The following is an 11,854-nucleotide window of genomic DNA, read 5'->3' as shown; positions in this document are numbered from 1 at the left end:
CTACGGACTCTATTGTTTATTTAATTGTCTATTAATTAAATAATAGATCTGTCATTAAATTTCATTAATTATATATCAAAAGTATTTATGTCCAAAGTTGATTGAACTTAGGGCATAATACTTACACTTTTTAGGAAAGACTCAAAACTATTCTCCTTGCATACCTCATATCCTAACCGTTACAAATGAAATTAATTTCGAACCAGATGAGTCCTCAGATGATTCTCTAGAAGGTCACCCTTTATATATGGCTAAGAGACCACAAACAAGTCAAACTCAACAAGGAATCCTATTGTTGATGAACTAGAAACAATTGATGAAGAAATTGCTGATAATTTTGATACTCATCTTGTGAATAACTATTATTCACAAAACAACACTTCAACAACCTAGTTCATTTTTGATGATATTCTTCTAGCTCTATGGAAGGCAAGATTCCAAAAAATGAAAATATGGTGTTTAGCAGAATTGTAAAAGCCAAATATGACTCATTTCTATATCATAAAATCCTTTTTAGCCAGGATTGCTGGTTTCCTTAAAGATTGGTACAATGTCCTTAGAGAATATCGTCAGATCCAATATTCAAGAGCCCAAACAATAAATGCTTTTATAGAATCATTGTACTAGGAATTATGCGGAAATACATATCATTTGAAGGATGCTACTAGAAAAGAATTCTTCAAACTAAAAATGTTGTTCCTACAATCCTAAAGATTTGGATAAACACTTTCACAATGCCGCCAAATGCTATTATCTCATTGGAGGAATGGATGATATCAATATAAAGCAAGCTTATCTAGAATCTATATGTAGCCTTTTGGATAAGAGACACTCAGAATTATTCAAATAAAAGGACAATCATTGGGAACCACTTCATTTGGAGAACTTCATAATTGGGTCAAAAGAACCTTGAAAAAACTCTAAATCAAAGAGAGTTTTTAAAGAATATTAGCACAATAGAACAAAAACTTGAAAAGGCTTATGATCAGTTAGATTTGAAAATCAAGTGCCGACATGACAATAGAACCTATGATTGCCTTGGAAAGAAGAAGTATCATAAGTGGAAGTTCAAGTTTCGCAACAAAAAATCCTCATAATATTTTCCTTGAAGTAAACGATACTTCAAGAAGAAGGAAGATAGATGTTTTATACGCGGAAAGAAGAGCCACATTGCCAATAAATAAATAAAAACCAAACTTGATGACATAACGAGCCTATTAATTCGAGAATGTTGAATAGAATCTTATATAGATTTCCTCACTAAATGCACTCACCCTCTATGGAAAAATCAAGACATCTTCATAACCCTACCTTTTAAAAAGAAAACGAATACATCAATCCTACCAAAACTAGCAATATTGGAATGAGCCTAGGACAGCTCTAGTTAGCCACCAAAGAGTTAAACCAATTAAAAGCTGAAGGTCTTATTGAACCAACTACTTCCCATTGGGCATGCCAAACCTTTTATGTCTATAATAAAAGTGAACAAGATCATGGAAAGATGAGACTTGTGATTGATTATAAATCATTGAATCATTTCCTTACTGATAACAAATTTCCTCTTCCAAACAAGAATACTTTATTTGCCAGCTTATCTAAAGCCAATATATTTTCAACGTTTGATCTAAAACCAAGATTTTGGCAACTTAAAATCAATGAAGAAAAAAGACACGTGATAGGGTTCTGTTACTCTAACCATCATTGCCAGTGGATGGTTATGCCATTTAATCTTAAAACAGTCCCTTCATTGTTTCAAAAAGCAATTACAAGAATTTATCATCCAATATTAGAGTCAGCAATAATCTATATTGATGATATTCTCTTATTCTCAAAAGTTGCATATTCTCATTCTCGGCTATTGTCTCAGTTCACTAATTTGATGAAACAATTTGGGGTTATGCTTTCCTAAAAAAATGGTTAATGGAGTTTTCAAAATTGATTTCTTGGGAATGCATATTAAAGATGGTTAGTATTTTTTGCAGCCACATGTTGGTCAGGAACTATTAAAGTTTGTAGACACGGATCTTTCTAAAAAGGAAGTTCAACAATTTCTTGGAATTGTGAATTACACGACAGACTTTGTTGATCTCCTATTTCCTATTATCAGACTATTACTAAACATGCTGAAAAAGAATGCATCACTATGGTTTTCTAAACAAATAGAAGTAGTTCGAAAGATTAAGCAAAGGGTACTCCTAGCTCTAGCTATTCCTACTGATGGGAAGATAATCTTGCAAATAGATGCAAGTGATCTATACTAGACAATAGATCTCTTGGAGGAGAAAGATGGAAAAAGGAGTATATATGGATACAAAAGTGGATCACTTGCAAACAGATGCAAGTGATCTATACTAGACAGTAGATCTCTTGGAGGAGAAAGATGGAAAAAAGGAGTATATGTGGATACAAAAGTGGGTCATTCTTAGAGGTAGAAAAAATTATCATTCCACTTTTAAAGAAATGGATATGTCAGCATTCTCTAAAAAGCTCTCATTCAATCAAAAACAAATCCCAAATTCTCAACTACTCAGATGTGTAGAATGGATTTCAAATTTTAATTTTGACGTTATACATATAAAAGGAAAAACCAATTTTCTTCCAGACTTGCTCAATAGACCAAAACTTTCTCTTATCCAACCTATCCCCATAATTTGTATGATAAGCCCTCCTTTATCTTTACTCTCTCAAAATGTGTCGATCCCTTCTGATGTAAACCCGGTTAGCAAGATTGCTATCAAATCCACAGGAATTGACAACAGATCCTAAGAGGGCCCAGATAGTGATCAAGGTTTAGGAATCGATCAGCAAAAGTGAACCAAGCAACCGAACGTATATGAAACGAGCGACGTCTTAATGACACAATCTTGAAATCTCCTCCGGATTTGTGGATTTGACCCAAAGAATTAATGAATCAAACAAACCAACGATAACAGCGATGCGAATGACCTTTTGATTACACAATTCAATGAATCACACCCGATGTTTTGTTTGAATGCCACAAGATATCAAATCTTGATAAGTTCGAAATTTTGAAGCAAAGCTTCAAAAGAAAATTCATCCAATAATCCATCATAAAAGTCTTGTTCAAAATAATGAAAATAGCATCCTATTTATATGAAACTCTAAAGCCTAATTTTAAAAAGGAAAATTCGTGCAAAAATAAGGTAGAAATATTAAAAGATTAGAGTTCTAAATAGAAAAGGAAACTCGGAAAAATAATAAAAATTCGGCGCCGAATTTTTTTGTTCACTCCAGCTCCAGTTTTCAGCTTCTGTTGCACTTCCATTGATTGACACACTGGTCCGATATGTTTTGTCTCCCCTCAACAGCTTTGAATTCTTGATGTTTTCAATCCCTATTAATTCCATAACTTGAACATGAGTTTTTGTCCAACTTGCTTCATTCCTCAGTTGTCTTCAACAGGTTGATGCCAAATGTTTGGGACTCACTCCCAACATAACACTTAACCTTTGGCTTGCCGAATTCAACTCTTTTACGCTTCATGGCTCGAACAAGCAATTGGTTGGCTTTATTAACTCCTTTTGACGCCCAACTTAGCTCAAATCTTGATCTTAACTTCTTGCCAACAACCGTCAAATATTTAGTCATTTGTAGCGCAACTTGGTTCACATCGCCTTCAGAACTCAATAACCTCATCAGAGACAAAACTCTTCACTTTAGAGCCAAACAACTCATGTTAAAATACTAGTTCATTGCATCAGAGAAACAGGAATTGAAACACTTGGTAGTCTTGGATTTCAACAATTTCAAAGTTTTCAAAAGAACTACTTTGCTTTCTTTGGTATTTGTTGGAACTTTATCAAATTGGAATCTCTTTCAATGTTAGTAATTTTTTGAATGGTTCAAAGAAATTAGTTTTCGAAGTTTTAACAAAAGTGATCCATTTCAAACACTTTTTGAGGCGAAGAAATTATTTGAATGGTTTTATCATATTTCTCATTGGGAAAAATTAATTAAAGCATTGTCCTTAAAATTCAAAGAACTCAGAATTTCTTTCTTTCTTCCTTTTTTTTTTTTTTTTTCTAATATTGGATTTCCAACGATAATGTTATTTTACGGATACAGGTTCATATAAAAATTTCTCTCATATTAAGGAGTACGCAATTCAACATTTCAATCTACACCAAGATTGAAAAAGGTATTTAAATGAGTTTCGAGAATTTCAAAGAAGGATGTCCGAAATTAATCAAGCAATTCCTCCTCAAATTTGGCCAGACATAGAAGATGATGTTCCATGGGAAATCTTGCCTCTTGATTATGCAGCAAAGATTCAACAAGATATTAAAAAACACAAAGAAGAAAAATGTCAACTTTTTGGAGAACTATTTGGACACCGTCCAATTGACTGATTAAAAAATGACATAACACATTGGAACCGGCATTTCCTAGAAAAGGCCACACCAATGCCTCGGAGAAACATCCAAGTATCCAGAAAAAAACACCAAAAGGACATAACTACGTGAAAATCTTTGAATGAATTTCAAGAAAAAATGGGAACTGATAAAATGGAAATAGAGGACCAAGTAATCTAAACAATCAAAATTCAAGTTATTTGGAAACCGAAATTAATCATAATGATAGTGTTTTTAGGACTCTCAAGACCCATATAAATATGAAACACAGCCATATGATTTTGATCTAACATATCCAGATAATCTTGAAAAATTAGAAGAAATACTTGATCCTAATAACTAGCCCTGGTGGAAGCAACATGGACTCCCCTTTGACTCAGATGACTTAGATGTACCCACATAAGCAGTAAACCTTCGAACACCCTATGACTCAGCTCACATAGAAAACTTGTCCAAATTGCTTGTCGTTTGTCATAAATGCCCTCTAAAAAGCATATTCTTTGCTTTGTAAAAGGTGCTTTGGTGTCATGTAAAACTATTCTACCTATGTGTCAAACCATTATTCTACTTTATTGAAAGTAGTGGTGAATCATTTGTCTTGTTATTAAATTATTGTACCATCTTGTCGGGACCATTACCCTACTTAAAGGTAGTGGTAAATTATTTCTTATTATAAAATTATTGTCCATGTGTCGATTGTATTATTGTGGTGAATGATAAGCATGAAGGACCTCCTCATCTATATAAGGAGCTTCCCTCCTTCACTGTAGATCATCTCGAGCCCGAATCTTTTATTAAATAAAGAATTATGTTTCTTATCTTTATGAGTTTCTAAAAACTTTTCCTCGTTCTTCTATAGTTTTGACAAATTGTGATAGCAACATCTATAGTTTTGACAAATTGTGATAGCACAAGATGAATAGTAAAAGTAAGATCTAAGCAGTATCAAAAGTATGCTTTGTAGTTACCTCTCTAAGGATCCTCTGCATAAGAAAAATGGCACTAGAATTTGTTTATGCGCCCTATATGTGCATAATAAGAGGATCGAAATTTAGTAGCACTATGCACAAGGATTACTATAATCTACACTATGCACAAGGATTACTATAATCTATGCTCGAAGAAGTTCATGTGTCACGTTAATTATTTGAATACTCAATGAACCATATTAAGGATTAATACTTAATAATTGAATTTAAAATTACATCTCAAAGGTCACTGAACTATACCAAGTGCCATTACTTAATAATTGAACATAAAATTGAGGCCCTTTTCATACAAATTAAAATCTAAATTTTATTATAAGTAAAGGTTAGCAATTAATTTTAACCACATATTTATGAGACACACAACTTTTTTATCACGCATTTCATCAACTTTTATCAAAATATACTTAAAATCTGATTTTGATCCCCACTAAAAGGAGCTGTATCTCAATGGTCACTCTGTATCACTCAATACACGTCATTTCTTGAACCTAACGAATCTTTCCACGTGTCAAATAGGTATCCTACGTGATGTATTAGACATCCACCGAAATCCACATAAACAAAGCATGTTTACAAAATGGGATTTATGTTACAATTTCTAACATTTTATTAGGGAATAATAGGGCCTTTTTCAGCGATAAGATGTTGAAAATGCGACCTAATTCGCATTTCACAAACACACTTTGCTTATGTGGATTTGAGTGGATGTCTAATACGATCCATGTAAAAAATCTGTTTGATACATGTGAAGATCCATTAGGACCAACAAATGGAGTTAACTTGAATGATGGATGAATAATACGGTGCATAGTTAAGTGATTATTGAGATACAATTTTAAGTTTATTTATTAAGGAGTAGTACTTAGTATGTTTAGTAATCATTGAGATACAATTTTAAGTTCAATTATTAAGGAATAGTACTTGATATAGGTAAGTGATCGTTCAAATAATTAACCCCATGTGACTCCTAGATGTATGTTACGAAATTTTGTCTTTTTTAATTTAAACACAAGTTACTTTGTTCAATTTACACACATATTGAGGTCTTCTCGTAAATCTCACCTTTTAGTTTTCCCCTTCCAAGGAACTAGGGCTCGAGGGGTTGGAGTTGAAAATTGGTCGGTGGTGATGGAATAATTTATAAGAATTTATATATTTCTTCTTGCCACGTCTTAAAAATCAACTTTACTTAAATTTTGCTAAAAAGTACTAGTCATTGACCGGAATTTGGGGCATCTCTGGCTTATAATAATATACAAACATGTCCCCCCCCAAAGTTCATGATTTCTGATTGCCATCATTTTGTCCCGAAATTCGTAATTTTATTGGATCTTTAATTGTGGATGAAGTAAGGCATGTTGTCAAAATCATTATACATCACATGGTTTGGAAGAATGAAATTATGAAGTGGACATCCACCAAAAGGTGAAATATAAGACGCGTATCATGTTCGAATAAGTTTAAAAGTAACTTAATAATTGCTTCTTTTGACGGCATCATAGTAAATTGTTTACAAGCTTAGCCAAACATCCTCTAAAGCATCTACAAAATTACTTTGTTAAATGAAATAGTTATGCCTGATTATCGTAAAGCATCTATAAAATTACTTTGACCGCATCATAGTAAATTGTTTTCATCATGTCATTCTTCCAACGATGTGAGCCAAACATGATGAAATGGACAAAACAAAAGGTGGAAGAAGATCAGTGGCGAAGCCACTCAGTGTCCAATGTAGGCAAATGCCCGCACTGAACTCCAATTTTTTTATCTTTTTTTTTTTTTATTTAAGTATTGGGTTTTACTTTTATTTATAGTCCAATCGATACACTAATTTACCCCAACTCCAAGTGCACGGTGACATTTTCTAACTCTTTCCCATCGACAAGAAATTAAAAAATTTCCTTTAATCTACCATCGTTTTGAAATATTTTCAAAGTTCATTTCTTTCTTAAAATCCACGTTTCCTTGGGCTCTCAAATTTACAGCAAAAAGTTTCTTGATCATGCGATTTTTTTTTATTTAATATTAGTGATTATGATTATGTGAATATTGAATATTGGTAATATTTGTGATGGATTCTTAAAATCTTGATTTTTGTCAATTAGTCAAACAATTAGAATGTGTTTGATTGACATGAAAAATATCACATAGAAAAGAAAATATTTTCCATCTTTTGTGGAAAATAAAAACCACCTTTATCCAAGGAAAATATTTTCCTTAAAAACAAGGAAAATTAGGCATATTTTTAAAAGTTGGAAAATGTTTTCTATGGAAAAAAATAGCAATCAAACACTCCAAGTAGGAATTTGAGTGGAAAACTGAAATTTTTCATGAAAAATAAATGTAATCAAACACACCCTTAGTGATGATTTTCTGGTGTTCTACCAATTTGTAAAAAATTGTAATTATTTCCTTATCAATTAGTATTTAACTATCACTTGTGGTTTATTTTAGTGTGAAATGTCAATGGAGAGATTCTTTAAAAAAAAAAAATATTTCGTAGAAAATGTTAATGAGGAGATATCGAATAAAATTGATTTTTGATGTTACACAATTTGCTACAAATCCTAGAATAAGGAAGAAAATGATAATCTTATTAGTGTTGTCATTATGTCATTTTTAGCATTATTGTAATATCATTAAATCCATAATCGAAAAGTCTGACATTGACTAAATTTTGTCCGCACTGGACAAAATTCTTGGCTCCGCCCCTGAAGAAGATTACATTTGAGAGCATGTCTGGTTATCCTAAAATGTTACCTATAACTTTATTATTATTATTATTATTTTGGTTGTGAAACGCAAGTTTATTTCTTTAAGGAAAATTAAGGTTGAGCTCCCAAATAATTTTATTTTGTGTGGTTATGGGTCGTTAACTTTCAAATAGTATTTGGTCCCCAACCTAATATAATGTATGAATTTGGGTCTCCATGTAACTGCAATCATCAATTTTGAAATGAAATAACACGAAGCTTCGAATTGAATTAGAGAAAAATGTTAAGAGGTTTTGGCAGTTTTATTCTTTGATTTATGTAATGAGAAAATCACATACAATTTTATCTTCCACATTGATGGTTTCAATAGCACGGGGACCATTAAAAAGAATGGGTACCTAAAACTATAATTTTGAAGGTTTGAAAACCATGATCACGCCACACTATTACATATAACTTGTTCGGGAGTGATTTTTCACCCTAAAAAATTGATTTTTTGACCATTATTTCACTATTCCAGCAGTAAAGTTTGATTTCTTCTCTCACATGTGGACCCATTTTTTTCCTAACGGTCACAAAATCAATTCTCAAAATCATTTCCAAACGAGGCCATAATAGCCATATGGACTGTTGACCATTATCAATCTAGATAAATAGCATCTCTCTTAAAAACTACATAAAAGTTAAAACAAAATTTTTATTTATAGATACAAACTAATTATCATAATTATAAGCACTATGGACACGTTTGTTGCGCTTTATATGAAAGTATACGAATTAAAATAATCTTATCTAATCTTCATCCAATGTTTAATGCAATTAGTATCCGGATTAAATTAGTTTGAGTTGCTTTTCCTCCTCTATTCGACCGCGTAAAATTGATACGCATTGTGTAGTGAGTTTAGACCGTATTATTTACTTATAAATTTATTAATTAATAAAGTACTAATTAAACCGAATTGCATAAATTTATTTACAAATAAGAACAAAGAAATTCAGTAGTAATTAAAACAATATAACTAAAATAATCGCTTATAAGAAAAAAAAATTACTTATAAGTAAAAAATATATTTTTAAGTTGAAAACTTATGTGTAAAGTAATGATATTAAAAAGTTAAAAATTTGTAATTGAGTTAACATTAACTTTATAAGTACAAAATTTATGTGCGAGTAAAAGAATTACTTATGAGTCAAAATTAACATATGAGTTATAAAATGCTTATATAAATAAAAAGTTACTTATAAGTTGAAAAATATGCCCATATTTGTCTCCTTTTCAAAGAGTTTTTGAGAAAAAAAATAATGTTTTGAATATTATTTTTTTGAAAAATATGTAGTTAAAAAGTAGGACAAAGTTATGGTTTGCATACAAAATATGCTATTCTGTGAAAATGTGATTGAAAATGAGTATGAAAAAAAGAATTTTTTATTTTTTATTTTTTAAATGGAGACAAACAGAGGCTAAATGACAAATGTTTTACTGATAACTAGATTAATGACCAAAGTATTTATTTATAAATAAATAATTCACTTATATGGTAATTTTTACATATAAGTTAAAAAAATACTTATAAACTAAAATTTTATTTATAATTGAAAAATTAATTATAACTAAAAAAATGCAATTACAAGAAAATTTTCACTTATATGTAAAGAATTTGCTCGTAAGAAAAAATCCACTTGTGAGAAAAAAAATAATATACAAAAAATTATAATTAAAAATTCACTTAATAAATTAAAAAACTCTTATAGCAAAATATTGACATAATTTTTTTAATTTTGTTATTACGTATACGATCTTATAATACGACGTAGTATAAAAAACAATATACCCCTATGACCCTATCAACGTTAATACAATCCTTCTAATCCTATCCTTTCTAATTCTCTCTCTCCTAATCCACTATGATTTACACACGTGTCTATATGATTAAATGGACGTCAGAAGATTAGTCAATAATAATAATAATAATTAATTCCACATTAAATTGAGTATATAATATAATTTGGAGTTTTTAAAAGCATCCGTATTACAGTTATTTATGCAAATTTGGTATGGTCGATTTTTAATTTTTGTTTGTTAGTCAGAAATTTGGTACTAATTGTTATAAAAAATAATCATTTGTTAGTTACTAGTTAATGTAATTAAAAGCCCTTGTTTGAGAAAATGAACTTTTGAAAATAAATGGGAAATGTGCGGACAAAAAATAAGGAAATTTTTTGAATTTACGTATAATATTCTTTTATTGAAGAATATGTGATTAAAATGATACCAAAACACTGTTTAAGAATGTATTTTTTTTCGAAATCAAGGGGCCCAAACAAACACAAAACTAGGCCTTCATTTAAGCACCATTTTGAAGAAAGAATGCATTTTGAAATAATGTATTGACAGAGAATATGTGATTAAAAATTAAGAAAAAATTTAGATTTGCATATAATATTACTTTATTGAAAATTTTGTCGTTAAAAATGAGTTGCGAAAAAATGAATTTTTAGAAAAATGAGGCTGACATATGAAAGTCCAGAAATCAGCCTCAAGCCTAATGTATAACTAGAAAATCCCTAAATCATTAAGCCCCTTTTGTGTTCCAATCTCTCCTCATTAAAATGAAAATGTGATCGTTATCCATCATGCCACACCATCAAATTTGAATTCTATATCTTGTATGTAGCCTATAAAAGCTATATTTTTCCTTCTCATTTTTGTAAAAATGAGAAACAAATATCCCTAAATGTACATTTGAGACGCAGTATTGAACTTGATAAATATTAAAATATATAATTTATAAGTTATTTTTATTTTATAATACTGTTTTTTACTGAGACAAGTAATGTGCCATACTCTGATTAGATGTTATAACAAAGAGTTAGATAGCTTGTTATATCAAATTCCACCAATACCGTATTGAGAATGCTTCTACTTCATGTTCACTCCCTCTCTCTTTTACTCTAACCCACCCCCAACATGGCACAATCCAAATAAGAAAAAATAATAAATACAATTTATGTATATTGTTTTAAAGCAAAATCATGAATTATGGGCACCGAACACCATTTTCTAAGATATTCCAATAAAAATAAAAAAGTAGAAGCTTAAAAAATCAATTATTTTCAAATAAAGTGGACCATTGCAGTTTGAAAAGAAGAAGCAACAACCAAGAATTGAACAATTGGCAGCATACCTTCTGTGGCCTACTTTGTTTACAACGTTTGTCTATTTCTTTTCGTTTTGAATTTCAAATTTGAAATAACTTATAAGCCATAAAAAAGCTAAAACAAAAGTTCAGATTTTTTCTCTGATTCTGTTTTCCAAACGTTGAAGGTTTCTTCTCAACCTGGTATAGCATGGGGGACTCAGCTGTCATTCTTGCCTTCCCTTATGCTTCAGATTTATCCAATGAAGCCAAACAGGTAAAGAATACAAAACCAAGTCTTTTTTTATTTCTATTTTTATGAAATTTGCTATTCATTTAGTTAGGATCCAGATTCTTGTATTGGACTGTGTGGAGTCTAATTATACTGTGCACTCTTGTGGACTGTGGATCAACCTAATATTGTTGGACTTTTATCTTGATTCTTATAGATGGAGATTGCTGTTTTGTGATTAGATTAACAGATTCTTGTGTTAGACAGCCACAGTCTAATTGCAGTGTTGATTTTCTCTTCGACTTCGAATCGACCTAATATTCTAGCTATAGAGGATTTTTTACAAGCCAGCTCGGTTTGGGGTATAAGATGTATGAGAAAACCTGCAGCGGCTAGTGGACATAACTCT

The sequence above is a fragment of the Olea europaea genome, chromosome 21, assembly GCF_002742605.1.
Source record: "Olea europaea var. sylvestris chromosome 21, O_europaea_v1, whole genome shotgun sequence".
In the NCBI taxonomy this organism is placed as follows: domain Eukaryota; kingdom Viridiplantae; phylum Streptophyta; class Magnoliopsida; order Lamiales; family Oleaceae; genus Olea; species Olea europaea.
This window is presented reverse-complemented; position numbering follows the sequence as displayed.